This window comes from Drosophila arizonae, chromosome X (assembly GCF_054131065.1).
Source record: "Drosophila arizonae isolate 15081-1271.41 chromosome X, UAZ_ARI_1.0, whole genome shotgun sequence".
NCBI classification, from domain to species: domain Eukaryota; kingdom Metazoa; phylum Arthropoda; class Insecta; order Diptera; family Drosophilidae; genus Drosophila; species Drosophila arizonae.
In genome coordinates, this window is record NC_142927.1 from 32,361,549 (window position 1) to 32,378,749 (window position 17,201).

Below are 17,201 nucleotides of genomic sequence, written 5' to 3' on the forward strand. Positions count from 1 at the left end.
GTGGCACAAGTTTTTTTTTTTTTTTTTCCCCCCTTTTGCTTGGTTGTGAACAACAAAATAAAATGATACATAAGCAATTACAATGAGCTGCAAGCAAAAAAAAAAAAAAAATATATATATATACAGTCTGTCAAGAATGAGTTGGCACACTGAAAAAAAATTGAATTTTTTGACTTTGGATGCAAATATCTAAGTCAATAATGCATAAAAATTATTTTTTTCAAATAGGAATATGTTTAATATTATTTCATTAATTTAAATATAAAAATAGAAAGCATAACATTCAATATGTAAAAAAAAAATCAACAAAAACAAAGAATACTCATAAATAACAGTGTCAATAATGTGTTGGCACACTTACAATCTATGAATCTTAACTTAAAATTAAAGCTAAAATATGATTAATTAACATAATTTTAATATTTTGTGTGGCCTCCCTGGGCATTTAAAACATGTTGAAGGCGTTTTTTCATAGAAGCTATAAGGTTTTTAATTAAATCAAGAGGGATTTTCTCCCACTCCTCAATTATAGCTGATTTGAGTTGTGTGTGTATATATTTTTACGCATGCTAAATTGGAGTAGTAGTCGCCCCCGTAATCAGATTCTGTATGCGTTAGTATATAATATATATGTAGATTATATATTTAAATGTGATACTAACGCATACAGAATCTGATATATATATATATATATATATATATATATATATATATATATATATATATATATATATATACATATATAATATTTATAAATATGATACTATATATATCTAAACATATGTATATGATTAGATGACACGTTTCAGGGCTGTTGGCACAGTTATATCTCGCCAGTTAAAATACATACTATATACCATTTTTGTATATGGCAAAACTAAAATGAGAAAAATGAAATTCCGATGGATTAATAAATGTGCACAAAATATCAATGACGATTAACTAATTAATTACATTGTGTGTAACGAATACATTAAAACACAGTCTTTAATCAAATTGAGTTCTGAAATACATACATACATATGTATATTTTTAATTAATCTTTCTGCAACGCTTTTTGTCTGCGCTTTTGTCGATACACAAATACACATACATATCTATTAGTATATGTAAATACATACATATGTATGTATGTACATTCATATATGTATGTACAAAAACAAAATGTATATATTTATATGAAACAAATAGATATTCATGAAGTTTCGAGGTCTCAAATCGCATATTATTCAACATATTTGCTTTTATACCAGGTAACACATGCTAAAGTGACTTAAATCCATTATACATACATATAAAAACAAAATCAATTAAATAAATATTGAGCCTTCTGCAGCCCTGTACTTACATATCTACATACCGAAGTAGGTCAAAAGCGCATAATATATAACATCAGGTTAGTATCTTTACATAAATATAAGTATTTACAAAATACATAGATACATACATATGTACATATATTACTTTTTTTTGGAGTCTTTGTCCACACTATTATGAAAATTTAGAGGGTCGAATGGAGAAGGGGCCGTAATCCCAGTTTTAATAATAATACATGATATCTTCGAAGCTTACTATTTGAATTAGTTAATGCTAACATAAAACATAGCTTCGAAATATTTGATTTACTTTTCTAATAAACCCTTTCGACAGCAACCTTTTCTCTGTGGAATGAACATATTTTATTCACTCCTAATCTGTTTATTATATTCTGAGCCCATTGAAAGTGGGAAATCAGGGTATGATGGTTTGTTAAAAGTATGTAACAGGCAGAAGGAGGCGTGGCAAAAATTGAAATATGATTGAAATATCTATTGCTCCAAGGGTTCAGGGGATCTCGTAGCCGAGCAGTCTCGACTAGAACTTTCTTACTTGTTATTACTTATTTTCGATAGTTTTTAAACTCGATATAAGCGTGATATACACGGATCTAGGAAACAATTTCAAGTCTCTAGCTCATATCTTCTGAAATCGACGCGTTCATACATACGGACAGACATATATATATATATATATATATATATATATATATATATATATATATATATATATATATATATATATATATATATATATATATATATATATATATATATATATATATATACGGACAGACGGACGGACAGACAGACGGACAGGGCCAAATCGACTCAGCTCGTCACCCTGATCAAGAATATATATACTTTGTGGGATCTGCCACGCCTCCTTCTGCCTGTTACATACATTTCAACAAAACCATTATACCCTGATTTCCCATTGAAAATGGGTTCAGGGTATAAAAAATATATCTTCTACATTTTTAAAGCTAGAACGACAAATTTTAAATGTAGATTTATTTGTAAATTATATACTTTCAATTTTTGTTAAAATAAACCCCCCACCTCTATATCCACCCCCTCACCCACATATTTGTAAAAGGCGTATTTCACATACTAGAGACTGCTTTGACAAAACATTTCTTGTTGATTGACGATCTTCATGAAACTTTTAGATTATGATTATAACATGGATATGCATGCATTTTCTAAGGTAGAAGACTCTAGTATTTGAAATACGTCTTTTACAAATATGTGGGTGATGGGGTAGATATAGGGGTGAGGTGTAAATTTTACCAAAAATCGAAATTGTATAAAATGCATATAAGTATATATTTAAAATTTGGAGACTCTAGCTTTAAAGGGTTTTTCTTCGACAAAAACAATCCGGGATGATTTATCGAATTTTTAAAGCAAACTCGATATCCGCGCTGCATATACGTTCAAACATATTGACAGACGGACAGATGGACAGACAGACAGACGAACAGGGCTAAGTCGACTCAGCTCGTCGCCCTGATCAAGAATATATATACTGCCACGCCTCCTTCTGCCTGTTACATACATTTCAACTAAACCATTGAACGAATACACTTGACTATGATGGAGTTTAGTTGCGTATTAATCTTTATTCTTCTGAGTCTGGGTTTATATACCCAGACTCATGCATAATTTCAACCCTTAAATCTAGTCGTTGAGTGCGTCGGAGGCATGTATACGTATTCGTATATTCATATGTTCATGCCTTAACATTCGGCGGGGGGCCATATACAGGACAAATACAAATTTAATAATTGTTAGAATTCTTGACGAGATGATCATGCAATCCCTATGTTCGTGCCTGAACAACCATTATACTCTGATTTCCTATTTCAATAGGTTCAGGGTATAATAATATCTAGGTGAACTAACAACCATACGAAGACAATCGCGCAAACATGGTGAAACAGATGTTCTTTCAGCTTCGTAGACCCTAAAAAGAATTTATTTAACTCATCAGTTACAGTTGTAATTTATAGAATTTCGATTTTTTTATATTTTACCCCCACCCCTCTATCCACCCTCTCACCCCTATGTTTGGAAAAAGCGTATTTCAAATACTAGAGAGTTGTGCTTTGACATATACACGCACTTCAATTTTATAATCACGATCTTAAAGTTTCATGAAGAAAGTACATCCACAAGAAAAGTTATCAAACAATTAACTTCCCATAGTAAGCCGACACTGCAGCCCATGCGTATTTATGCGTGTGTGCCTATGTGTTGGTAATTATATCCGGTTTAGACGCAAGCAATAATTATGACAGAAACGTTGCTCCTCGCCCAAGAGACAGTAGTACCCGCCGGCGAGGCAGACCTAATCGAGTTGGTCATTTTCGTCAGGAGTCAGGAGTTGATTATGCCATAATTCAACAAATGATCGAGCAGTCCGTTACTCGTATGATATCAGCACTCCGCATTGATTCGCGGCCAAGCACAAGCGAGCAACTGCCGTCTATTCCCACTCCTATGGCATAGTCGCCAGAAAGCTCGCAGAAGAACAACTGACATAATGCAAAATGGAAATGGAGTTGAAGAGTATATTTATCGTGTGAGAGTCCTTACTGACGAAACTGACGAAAGTGTGCGGCACTTCGGCAGCAATATAGAGATTATCACCAAGATAATCTGAGTCATACATAGTAAGGAGTTAATGAGAGCTAAAAAGCAAAAGGTCGGTGAATCAAAGATACATTCAAGATACATACAAAAGATACATTCCAATCTGTCCTGCTGGAACTTTGAGGAAAATGGACATGTCTCGGAAAATTGCCTGCTGGATCGTAGAGTTTTTTGTTATGGTTGGGGCATACCAGAGATGTACAAGCCAAAATTTGTATTCGTAGGTTGTCGGCCAGCAGAAGGGCACATCCCCCAAAAATCGGATGCCCCCGAATTAATAGACCCAATCAGGAACAATCTCACTCCATCATTGCAATCTTCAGATGGAAAGATCTCTGTTTTCTCCCATACAATGACAAATTATCTAGAAACACGGAAAAGAATTTTCAAGGAACAAAAATCGGTTGTAAGTAAGCGAGTGCAAGATTAAGAACCTATTATAATGAAGTAAAAATTAATCGTAGATTAGTAATCTAAAATATATTTAATAATCAGAAAGACATGCGCAGAAAGTATCTTTCTTGGATTTTCAGGAATTAGATCTACTAGAGAGTTACTGGCGCAAATATCTTGCATTAGCGCTACGCTAGTGAAACAAGGCATTTCGAAGAGTCCTTGTTTCAAGTCGCATAAATCTTTTCTAAAAACAGCAGGTGGCGAAAATCAAGCAGTCATAGGGGTTTTGAATGCTATCATGCATTATAAGACAATATCAAAACCCATGAAACTGTATGTTATCCCCAACATTATACAGTATCTAATTCTGGACCACAACTTTTGGAAAACGTTTGCCCTTGCTCCAAATGTTATCAGTGATGTGGAAGTAGAAACCGATGTTGTTGACGAAGATGTTGAGGGGAAATATCTACTAACAAGTCTTCAGTTACAACAGCTCAATGCAGTTAAGTAGTTGCTTCCCAGTGCTGCAAAGAAGTTATGTCACACTTCACTTAAGCATCACATTGACGAGGGAGAGGCATTGCCAATAAAACAACGCTTTTACTTTGTTAGACCTTCAGTCGAACAGTTTTTCTATAACGAAATAGATCGGATGATTAGTCTTGTAGTGATAGAGCCCTCAACAAATGCATGCAGTTCCCTTATGAGATTAGTAATAAAGCGAAACATGCTCGAAAGCTTAACGCTGTGACTAAGAAGGATGCATATCCATTGCTAAGTTTAGATGGAATCGTTTCGAGATTGCCAAAAGCTTACATTATTTGCAAGCTTGATTTAAAAGAAGCCTATTGGCAAATAGAACTGACGGATGACTCAAAGCCCTTGACAGCGTTCACAGTACCAGAAAGACCACTATATCAATGCAAGGTCATGCCGTTTTGTCTGTGCAATGCGCCGTCAACAATGTGTAGGCAAATATATATGGTCATACCTTCTGATTTACGTCATTGTGTCTTTGGGTATTTAGATGATTTATATATATATATGTCGAAGCGCAAGTAGTATTATTATATTGGCGCGCACTGTAATTGCGCTTTCTACCTACTTGCCTATTTCCCTTTTTGCGTGCCTTCGCATTTGTGTGTGTGTGAGTTGTGCCTGTGTGTTCGATGCCCTTGAACAAAGAATGCTCTATTGCAGAGAATGGTGGTTGTTTTGGTCACACATGAGCGCAACTTGCATAGTGAAGTTATTGAGAGTATTTGGTGGTCAGTATGGAAAATAGGAGCTGCTTGCTAATTCGCGACTGTTGTAATTTCATAAGAATATTGCGTCAGCCGTTTGGTGCATTGTAATTGGTCGAATATGATTTGTAGCATAGAAATGTCCCGTTGTAGCTGGGCGACAGCCTTTGCAGCTGTCGCTGAGTGTGGTTCGGTGGCAAGCACAAGAAAGAGTTGAGACAAAGAGGGCAGTGACGTCTAGAACTTGTCCGTCGCCGAAACTCGCTGGTGCTTCAACAATGAATAAAGAGAATACTAGTGCTTCAACATATGTATATATATTGCACATTGGGATAGCGAGCCGATTTTTCGACGAAAATTCAAATTTTTTTATAGAAAGTAAACCTATTTTAATTTAAAAAAAACTTGAAAAGTATATACTTTGACTAAAATAAATCAAAAGATTTTAATTTTTTTTATACATAAGTGAAATTTTGGCGGCCCCTCAAAGTCAGCTGTTTGGTTACATGCGTGCAAAACTAACAAGAAAGCTGTAGTCGAGACTGCCTACTACGTGATCCCCTGAACCATTCGGGCAACTGATATTTCAATAATTATTCGCACATGCATACACACACGCACACACAGCCACACGCACGCACGCATAAACAGGCATTGGCTGCAGTGCACTGCAGTGGTGGCTTACTATGGGGAACTTAATTAATGGATGAAACTTTCAGATTATGAATATAACATAGATATGCATGTTTTGTCAAAGCCGAAGTCTCTAGTATTTGAAATTCACCTTTTACAAATATGTGGGTGAGGGGATGAATTAGAGGTTTGGGATTAATTTTGACAAAAATCAAAATTCTTTAAAGTACATATAAATCTACACTAAAAATTTGGTGACTCTAGCTTTAAAGATGTAGGAGCTATAACTTTATTACTGGCTTTCGATAATGTTTTTAATCGATAACAAAATAACGGGACAAGTTATGGATATTTGAAAAAAAAAATACTCGATATGCGCGTGGTATACACGGACCTAGGAAATTTCAAGTCTTTAGCTCTTATATCATCTGAGATCGACGCGTTCAAACATACGGACAGACTGACAAAGCTAAATCGACTCGTCGTCGCCGTGATCAAGAATATATATAGTTTGTGGCACCAACAAAACCATTATTTCCCATTTTCAATGGGTTCAGGGCATAAGTTCGCTTACAGAAACAAAAATTAGCATACATGTAGCACGGGGATGTGGTGGTTATCGCGAACTGCTTTCAAATCTTCTATGCAATTTATTGTGCGAACATAGAGGGAGAAATCATAGGGAGACAACAAGAGTAAGTGCGAGAGTGACGCAAAAGTAGTGCATAGTATATGAAAATGTGATCATGTATAGAGCAGAAGTATAAAATGCAGGCAAAAACTCATGTGATTCGACGCCTTTACGCATCTTTTTCATTCCTTTTTAAGGCTTCATTATTCTCGCTCAATTTATTGAAGGTCGTAAGCTATGACGCCTTGAGCTCGCTCCAATATAAACGTTTTTTTTTTCACTTTTGTTTATTAGTTATAATTATAATTAGTCAAGTAATTAGTAATTATAATTGTCACTCTCAACAATAAAAGACATTGTTTAAGTCTATCTTATGAATAAATACACATGTATAAATGTATATATATTAGCGCTAGAACTTTTGAGGCAATTTATAGTTCATATTAATATTTATACTCATTCGCGAAAGTGAAATCAGTATATTGTCCGTCTTACAGGCGGTCCGTCTGTCCATCTGTCTGTCCGTCCGTCTCTCCGTATGAACGCAGTTTATTTCGGCGCTATTGAAGCTAGAGACTCGAAATATGGAATCTATCGAGAATATCTCCGATTTATAAAGTATTAAAATTTTCCGGATCCGCCCACTGGGGGCGGAAATGCATTTTCCGATATACCAGAAATCATGTTTGTTGAAGAGCTAGAAAGCTGAAATTTGGTATGTAGGTCCGCGTCGACCACCCAAGATCACGAGCTATGGCGAATATATCTCCGCCTATTGGGGGCGTGGCAAATCGGGAAAAGCTGTATCTCCTAAAGTTATAAACCTAGAATGCTGAGTGGCTAATCGGAAAACGCATTTTTCAAGTATTCGTCAATTTTTCAATATATTTATTAAGATATGTTCTGCTATTCGTTGCGGAGACAAATCCAAAAATTCAAAAACGATGAAAATTGGTCCAGCAGATCTCGAGTTATGAGTGTTGGAACAAACCCGACTTTGTCTTATATATAGATATATATAAGTTAACGACAAGTAAATTTCTGCCAAAGTAAAATATCATATTCAGCTTATAAGAAATTGCTGACACAGCGGCTGATGCATTTCCTGCCGATTCGCCTGCATAATTCTACAAAGAATAACAACACATGTAACTCCAAGTTGCCTGCAACGTCGCTGCCGCTAAAGCCACAGCTTGTTAGGGATAGATTTGATTTAAATAAATCAGATGCTAAGTGGAGTCGAAAGAATAAAAATCAATAAAGATCAAACTTCGAATACAAAACCAATTATTACATTTTTATACCCTGAACCCATTTTCAATGGGAAATCAGGGTATAATGGTTTTGTTGAAATGTATGTAACAGGCAGAAGGAGGCGTGGCAGACCCCAGAAAGTATATATATTCTTGATCAGGGTGACGAGCTGAGTTGATTTGGCCCTGTCCGTCTGTCTGTCCGTATATATGAACGCGTCGATTTCAGAAGATATAAGAGCTAGAGACTTCAAATTTATTTTAAAATGTCCGTAATTACAGCGTGCATATCAAGTTTATCATTAAAAATCGATAACTTATCCTGGTCTTTTTTATCGATAAAAAGCCTTATCGAAAACCAGTTATAAAATTATATCTTCTACACCTTTATTGCTAGAGTCTCCAAATTTTTAATGTAATCTTATATGCAATTTATACAATTTCGGTTTTTGTTAAACTGTACCCCCACCTCTAAATTCACCCTCTCACCCTCACTTTTGTAAAAAGTGTATTTCAAATACTAGAGACTTGTGCTTTGGCAATTACATGCATATTCATGTTATAATCATAATCTGAAAGTTTCATGAAGATCGTACGTCCATAAAAAAAGTTATTAAACAATTAAGTTCTCATAGTAAGCGCACACTGCAGCCCATGCGTGTTTATGCGTGGCTGCTTGTGTGTGTATGTGTTTGTGTATGTGTGTGTGTATGTGTGTGTATATGTGTGTGTGCATGTGTGTGTGTTTTTTTTAATTTTTTTTTTTTATATTCATTTATTGACAAAATTATATAACAAATTGCAAGTTGCGTGGTGGCTAGGATAGCGCGCGGTGCTTGCGGGACGGCCGTAAAGCATTGCTTCGCAAGCACTATGCGCTACCTTAGCCTGGGACAGCTCGTCTTCTCAGTCGCTCGACTCTGCGGAGCTCCATCATCACCGTGGCCGCGAAGGTGCTTGTTAGTTCCCAAGCTTCCTCCGATTCCTGCATGGCGTTGACTAAGTTGTCCGCTCTGATGGAGCGGCCCACTGCCTCTTCCAGACGACGCCTCTCCTCCAGGAACCGTCCACATTCGAAAAGAATGTGGTTGGCGTCTTCCACATGCCCTCGCTCGCACCAGGGGCACTCGTCAGATCCCTCGTGGCCAAAGCGCTTCAAATAGCTCCGAAAGCATCCATGACCCGAGAGGATCTGCGTAAGGTAGAAGTTAACCTCGCCATGTTTGCGGTTAACCCATGGTTCAAGCTCCGGGATGAGCTTGTGCGTCCACCGCCCTTTAGCTGAGCTATTCCACTTTCTTTGCCATCGTGCGATGCTGTTCGCCCTGACAGCGTTGAGTCGCGCAGGCCCGTGCGAATTCCGCTCCACGGCTTCGGCGACCAAATACTCCAGTGGCAGCATGCCGGCTATGACGAGCCGCATCATCGGAGATAGTCTTGAAAGCGCAGCTGACTCTGATTGCGCTCAGCCTGTAGATCGCGCAAATGCCTCGGCTGTAGCTCGGCGTTCCCATCGCTCTTGCCCATATTGGCGCAGCATAGAGGATGACAGACCTAATGACGCTCATTAGGAGGAGACGTCGTTGCTGTTTAGGTCCCGTGTTAAGCATGATTCTCGAGAGAGCTCTATAAGAATCAGCTGCCTTTTTATGCACATATTCTAAGTGCTCGCCGAAAGTTAATCTTGTGTCTATCATGACACCAAGATATCTTATCGCCCTCTTTGACACAATGGTGACGCTGCCGATCTTTATATTGGCAGTTTCCACTCTTTTGCGACTGCTGACTAGTACATCTTCGGTCTTGTGTGCCGCTAGCTCGAGCCCAGCTCCTGTCAACCAGCTTCGTATGCGATTGATACTTTCGCTGCACATATCCTCTGTATCTTTGAGCTCCTTTCCTATGGCTACGACAGCTACATCATCAGCAAAGCCAATGGTGTGCGCGCCTGCTGGTAGTTCCAAGCGCAGTACGCCGTCGTACATGATATTCCATAGGAGAGGTCCCAGCACTGAGCCTTGGGGTACTCCAGCTGACACTGTATGTGTTTGGGGACCCTCACTCGTGTTGTATACCAGTGTTCTTCCTCTGAAGTAGCTATTTATTATCTCTCTTAGATATTTAGGGATATTATATTGTGACAGCGCATTCAGTATCATATCCCAACTAGCTGTGTTGAAGACATTCCTTACATCCAGGGTCGCGATGATGCAGTATTCCTTCGTCCCGTGCCTCCATCTGGTGCCTTGAATAGCGGAAGTGGCCAGACCAACAACTTTGTTAAGCGCGTCCGTTGTTGACCGGGCCTTCCGGAATCCAAATTGATTTGGTGACAGGCCTCCGGCGCTTGCAATCGCAGTCTCCAGCCTAGAGCAGATCAGTTTCTCAAACACCTTTCCCATGGTGTCTAAGAGACAGATCGGTCTGTACGAAGATGGCTCATCTGGTGGTTTGCCAGCCTTGGGTAGCAATACCAGATTCTGGGCTTTCCATTTTGCCGGGAACGTCTCTTGGATCAGGCATTCGTTAAATAATTCGGCGAACGTACTTGGGTGCAAGGCGAGGGCTAGCTTTAGCGCACGATTTGGGATCCCGTCCGGCCCTGGAGCTGTGTTGGTTCTAAGACCTCGGAGAACTACTGATATTTCTTCCTCTGTAACTAAAACAATTTCAGTGCTCGTTGAGCCCTGATCAGCAGACTCGGACTCAGGGGCGTGAATGGAGCTTAAACTTTCTGGAAAGAGTGTTTCCACAATCGATTTAAGCTCCAGACGATCCGTCGGCTGCACCTGTCTACCTGCGTATAGTCTTTTAACTAAATTTTATATGCCCAAGGGTCATATTCGGCTGAGTCGCACAACTCTAAAAAGCATTCTCTTTTGCTTGCCCGAATGGCCCTCTTCAGCTGTCTTTTAGCTGCCTGGTAAGCTAATTGTTTCTCAAAAAACGTAGACCTACCGCGAGCCCGTTGGTAGCTTCTTTCCGCCTGGATGCATTTGCGACGAATGTCACCTATTTGTGCATTCCACCAATACGTAGGCTCATGTTGTCGCGTGAACTGCTTGCGGCGTAACATGCTGCTATTGCAGGCACTCTGTATTTGGGCTACCATTTGGCATGCTCTGGCCTCAGCATTACTAATTGTGCCCAGAGACTGAATGGCCTCTGAAAAGACCGCGGGATCAAAAGTATCTAGCCGATACGACTCCCTCCACAATGTTGACGCCCTGGCAGGTGGCTCACCTATTGTGAACAAAAGTGCCGTATGATCGCTGCCTGTATAGCTATCGCAGTGGCTCCATGTTGCTCCACGAAAGAGGGATGAAGTGACAAAAGTAATGTCGATAACAGACCCGTATCCCGCCCGACTGAAGGTGTACTCATGGCCAGTGTTGAGCAGTGCAACATCTAGTGTCGCGAAGATCTCCAGTAAGATACGACCTCTGGCATTTGTTGTGAGGCTACCCCATTCTAGCGCCCAGGAGTTAAAATCTCCAGCTATAATGGCCTTCCGACCCCTAGCATCCTCGGCAAGCTCGTCGAGCACCGTCGTGAATTCACTCAGCTGCATGCTGGGGGCCAGATAGCAACTGTAAAGCCATAAGCTATCATATCGGCCACGTACGAACCCATTGAATGACTTAACATTCGTAAGTACGTTCGTTGAGTTGCCGCATACCCACAACGCAGCTTTCCCATTAACGTCTGTTGACCATGTCCTAGGGCAGCTGGTTCTACAGTGGTGAGGCTCACTGAGAAAAGCTACATCTATACATTTTTCCCTAATGGTCTGCTCTAGAAGATCTTGGGCAGCAACACAATGATTTAAGTTAAGCTGCAAAAACCTTAACATTTCATTTTACGAGCAGCTTCACGGTAAGATGGGCACTTGAAGCTGCCTGCTGAATGGTCCGTCTGCTTTTCAACTTTCCGGATGCAGAGGCTACATTTTGGTGGCTTGGTGCATGCTTTGGCACTGTGACCCATCTCTCCACACCTGAAACAGGCGCCCTTTAAGTCACAGTCGCTGCCGTAATCGAGGCACTTGAAACAGCGTTTAGACTGCTCCACGGGTCGGGTACGGCAAACTACCCATCCTATTCTAATTTTGGATAGCTCGAGCAGAGTTTTGGCTTTCCCAATTGGAAGAGCAACCGTAGCTCTTTGCTGTCCACCAACAGCTGGCCGAAGCGATTTGATAGCATCAATGAGCTATCCTTCAACTCCACCCTAATTGCCTCCAAGATCTCCTCTTTGGTCGCTAACTCATCTAGATCGCGAATCTCAACTTGAGCCGATTCGGTAAGTGTTTTAACTACCGCTCGGTCTCCCAAGGCCTTGCCTACAGCTTCGTGCAGAGCCTCAGCGCTATGCTCCGGCTTCCTACTCAGTTGCAATAAAAGGTCCCCCTTAACTGTCTTCCTAATGCCTTGAACGTCGCTGCTCAGATGCTTCAAATTTGGGTCGCTCTTGACTACACGAAGCATGTCCGCATAGCTGCAACCCCTTACGCCTGAAATCGCAATCGCGTCAGTCCTGGGACGTTTTTGCATAGGCTTTCGCCCTTTAACGACTGTCCAGTTGCTCTGGTTTGTCTGTCGAGCGGCCTGGTTTGAAGTTTCAGATTCAGCTGTAGCCCGTAGAGCCATTGGTTCTTTTGGGTTCGCTGCACTTCTATTGGGTCTCGGCTTTTTTGAGGGAGTTTTCCTCTGTTCGGAGGCAACTTCCCTCGACCGCTTAGGAGTATTGCTACCTACTGTAGCACTAATGCTCGCTGCCTTAACATTTTCGCCTACTTTTTTGAGTGGCGTGGTCTGCACCTCACAGTTTTTAACCGAACGGTTGCAGAACGCTTCGGCCGTCTTGTGAAGGCTGACCAGCCTAGCCAGCTCCTCTCTCATTAAGGCATTTATATGCCGCTGACCCCCAAATAAGGCAGACAAACCCTCTAGTGTAGCTCCTATTTGAGCTAACGCTTCTTTTAGTGACTTGGGTGCCTGGCACTCAGCCACTGGAGCCTGATTAGAAGTCGACGGCTGCGCCAACGCCCTCTGTTGTTGCTGCGACGATCGCTGCAACGAGGAACGACGCGCAAAAGCTTGCAGCTCGTCCTCCATCATGGCATCCATTTCTGCTCCGACTACCACGGCGTGAAGCCTGTAGTGGGCAATGGCTACTAATATAATCTGAGTTTACAACCCGCAGTAACTTAAACTCAACTTGACTACAGCGAGAGCCCGAAAGTATGCACTACTTTTAATAACTGCTACTTCACTCCAGCAGCTAGGTTGCTGTCTTTGCTAAGGCTTAGCAACTCACCAACGTTAGTGAGTAGCTGATTGCCCGATGCAATTTCCAGCACTACTAACAGCTGTTAGAGTGAATGCACCTGATTTTTATACCCTGAACCCATTTTCAATGGGAAATCAGGGTATAATGGTTTTGTAGAAATGTATGTAACAGGGAGAAGGAGGCGTGGCAGACCCCACAAAGTATATATATTCTTGATCAGGGTGACGAGCTGAGTTGTCCTGTTCGTCTGTCTGTCCGTCTGTCCGTATGTATGAACGCGTCGATTTCAGAAGATATAAGAGCTAGAGACTTCAAATTTTTTTTAAAATGTCCGTAATTACAGCGCGCATATCAAGTTTATCATTAAAAATCGATAACTCATCCCGATCTTTTTTATCGATAAAAAACATTATCGAAAACCAGTTATAAAATTATATCTTCTACACCTTTATTGCTAGAGTCTCCAAATTTTTAATGTGTACTTATATTCAATTTATACAATTTCGGTTTTTGTTAAAATTTACCCTTCACCCTTAAATTCACCCCCTCACCCTCACTTTTGTAAAAAGCGTATTTCAAATACTAGAGACTTGTGCTTTGGCAATTACATGCATATTAATGTTATAATCATAATCTGAAACTTTCATGAGGATCGTACGTCCATAAAAAAAGTTATTAAACAATTAAGTTCTCATAGTAAGCGCACACTGCAGCCCATGCGTGTTTATGCGTGGCTGCTTGTGTGTGTATGTGTTTGTGTATGTGTGTGTGTATGTGTGTGTATATGTGTGTGTGCATGTGTGTGTGTTTTTTTTAATTTTTTTTTTTTATATTCATTTATTGACAAAATTATATAACAAATTGCAAGTTGCGTGGTGGCTAGGATAGCGCGCGGTGCTTGCGGGACGGCCGTAAAGCATTGCTTCGCAAGCACTATGCGCTACCTTAGCCTGGGACAGCTCGTCTTCTCAGTCGCTCGACTCTGCGGAGCTCCATCATCACCGTGGCCGCGAAGGTGCTTGTTAGTTCCCAAGCTTCCTCCGATTCCTGCATGGCGTTGACTAAGTTGTCCGCTCTGATGGAGCGGCCCACTGCCTCTTCCAGACGACGCCTCTCCTCCAGGAACCGTCCACATTCGAAAAGAATGTGGTTGGCGTCTTCCACATGCCCTCGCTCGCACCAGGGGCACTCGTCAGATCCCTCGTGGCCAAAGCGCTTCAAATAGCTCCGAAAGCATCCATGACCCGAGAGGATCTGCGTAAGGTAGAAGTTAACCTCGCCATGTTTGCGGTTAACCCATGGTTCAAGCTCCGGGATGAGCTTGTGCGTCCACCGCCCTTTAGCTGAGCTATTCCACTTTCTTTGCCATCGTGCGATGCTGTTCGCCCTGACAGCGTTGAGTCGCGCAGGCCCGTGCGAATTCCGCTCCACGGCTTCGGCGACCAAATACTCCAGTGGCAGCATGCCGGCTATGACGAGCCGCATCATCGGAGATAGTCTTGAAAGCGCAGCTGACTCTGATTGCGCTCAGCCTGTAGATCGCGCAAATGCCTCGGCTGTAGCTCGGCGTTCCCATCGCTCTTGCCCATATTGGCGCAGCATAGAGGATGACAGACCTAATGACGCTCATTAGGAGGAGACGTCGTTGCTGTTTAGGTCCCGTGTTAAGCATGATTCTCGAGAGAGCTCTATAAGAATCAGCTGCCTTTTTATGCACATATTCTAAGTGCTCGCCGAAAGTTAATCTTGTGTCTATCATGACACCAAGATATCTTATCGCCCTCTTTGACACAATGGTGACGCTGCCGATCTTTATATTGGCAGTTTCCACTCTTTTGCGACTGCTGACTAGTACATCTTCGGTCTTGTGTGCCGCTAGCTCGAGCCCAGCTCCTGTCAACCAGCTTCGTATGCGATTGATACTTTCGCTGCACATATCCTCTGTATCTTTGAGCTCCTTTCCTATGGCTACGACAGCTACATCATCAGCAAAGCCAATGGTGTGCGCGCCTGCTGGTAGTTCCAAGCGCAGTACGCCGTCGTACATGATATTCCATAGGAGAGGTCCCAGCACTGAGCCTTGGGGTACTCCAGCTGACACTGTATGTGTTTGGGGACCCTCACTCGTGTTGTATACCAGTGTTCTTCCTCTGAAGTAGCTATTTATTATCTCTCTTAGATATTTAGGGATATTATATTGTGACAGCGCATTCAGTATCATATCCCAACTAGCTGTGTTGAAGACATTCCTTACATCCAGGGTCGCGATGATGCAGTATTCCTTCGTCCCGTGCCTCCATCTGGTGCCTTGAATAGCGGAAGTGGCCAGACCAACAACTTTGTTAAGCGCGTCCGTTGTTGACCGGGCCTTCCGGAATCCAAATTGATTTGGTGACAGGCCTCCGGCGCTTGCAATCGCAGTCTCCAGCCTAGAGCAGATCAGTTTCTCAAACACCTTTCCCATGGTGTCTAAGAGACAGATCGGTCTGTACGAAGATGGCTCATCTGGTGGTTTGCCAGCCTTGGGTAGCAATACCAGATTCTGGGCTTTCCATTTTGCCGGGAACGTCTCTTGGATCAGGCATTCGTTAAATAATTCGGCGAACGTACTTGGGTGCAAGGCGAGGGCTAGCTTTAGCGCACGATTTGGGATCCCGTCCGGCCCTGGAGCTGTGTTGGTTCTAAGACCTCGGAGAACTACTGATATTTCTTCCTTTGTAACTAAAACAATTTCAGTGCTCGTTGAGCCCTGATCAGCAGACTCGGACTCAGGGGCGTGAATGGAGCTTAAACTTTCTGAAAAGAGTGTTTCCACAATCGATTTAAGCTCCCCCGAATGGCCCTCTTCAGCTGTCTTTTAGCTGCCTGGTAAGCTAATTGTTTCTCAAAAAACGTAGACCTACCGCGAGCCCGTTGGTAGCTTCTTTTCGCCTGGATGCATTTGCGACGAATGTCACCTATTTGTGCATTCCACCAATACGTAGGCTCATGTTGTCGCGTGAACTGCTTGCGGCGTAACATGCTGCTATTGCAGGCACTCTGTATTTGGGCTACCATTTGGCATGCTCTGGCCTCAGCATTACTAATTGTGCCCAGAGACTGAATGGCCTCTGAAAAGACCGCGGGATCAAAAGTATCTAGCCGATACGACTCCCTCCACAATGTTGACGCCCTGGCAGGTGGCTCACCTATTGTGAACAAAAGTGCCGTATGATCGCTGCCTGTATAGCTATCGCAGTGGCTCCATGTTGCTCCACGAAAGAGGGATGAAGTGACAAAAGTAATGTCGATAACAGACCCGTATCCCGCTCGACTGAAGGTGTACTCATGGCCAGTGTTGAGCAGTGCAACATCTAGTGTCGCGAAGATCTCCAGTAAGATACGACCTCTGGCATTTGTTGTGAGGCTACCCCATTCTAGCGCCCAGGAGTTAAAATCTCCAGCTATAATGGCCTTCCGACCCCTAGCATCCTCGGCAAGCTCGTCGAGCACCGTCGTGAATTCACTCAGCTGCATGCTGGGGGCCAGATAGCAACTGTAAAGCCATAAGCTATCATATCGGCCACGTACGAACCCATTGAATGACTTAACATTCGTAAGTACGTTCGTTGAGTTGCCGCATACCCACAACGCAGCTTTCCCATTAACGTCTGTTGACCATGTCCTAGGGCAGCTGGTTCTACAGTGGTGAGGCTCACTGAGAAAAGCTACATCTATACATTTTTCCCTAATGGTCTGCTCTAGAAGATCTTGGGCAGCAACACAATGATTTAAG

At 41.9% G+C, this 17,201-nt stretch overlaps 1 protein-coding gene across 13 annotated transcripts in view; it reads left to right on the plus strand.

The window, feature by feature from the left end:
• Positions 1-17,201, plus strand: part of dpr8 (defective proboscis extension response 8) — a 306,666-nt gene that overhangs the window by 2,012 nt on the left and 287,453 nt on the right. For 10 of the 13 annotated variants that reach the window (XM_089472998.1, XM_089473004.1, XM_089473005.1 and 7 more), the window contains one exon: positions 1,254-1,396. The exons of 1 other annotated variant lie outside the window; for it this stretch is intronic. The gene's annotated coding sequence lies outside the window, so the exon portion shown is untranslated. Of the gene's footprint in view, positions 1-818; positions 958-1,253; positions 1,397-17,201 lie in introns of those variants that run through there. 2 more of the 13 variants (XM_089473001.1, XM_089473007.1) reach the window with 2 other exon arrangements.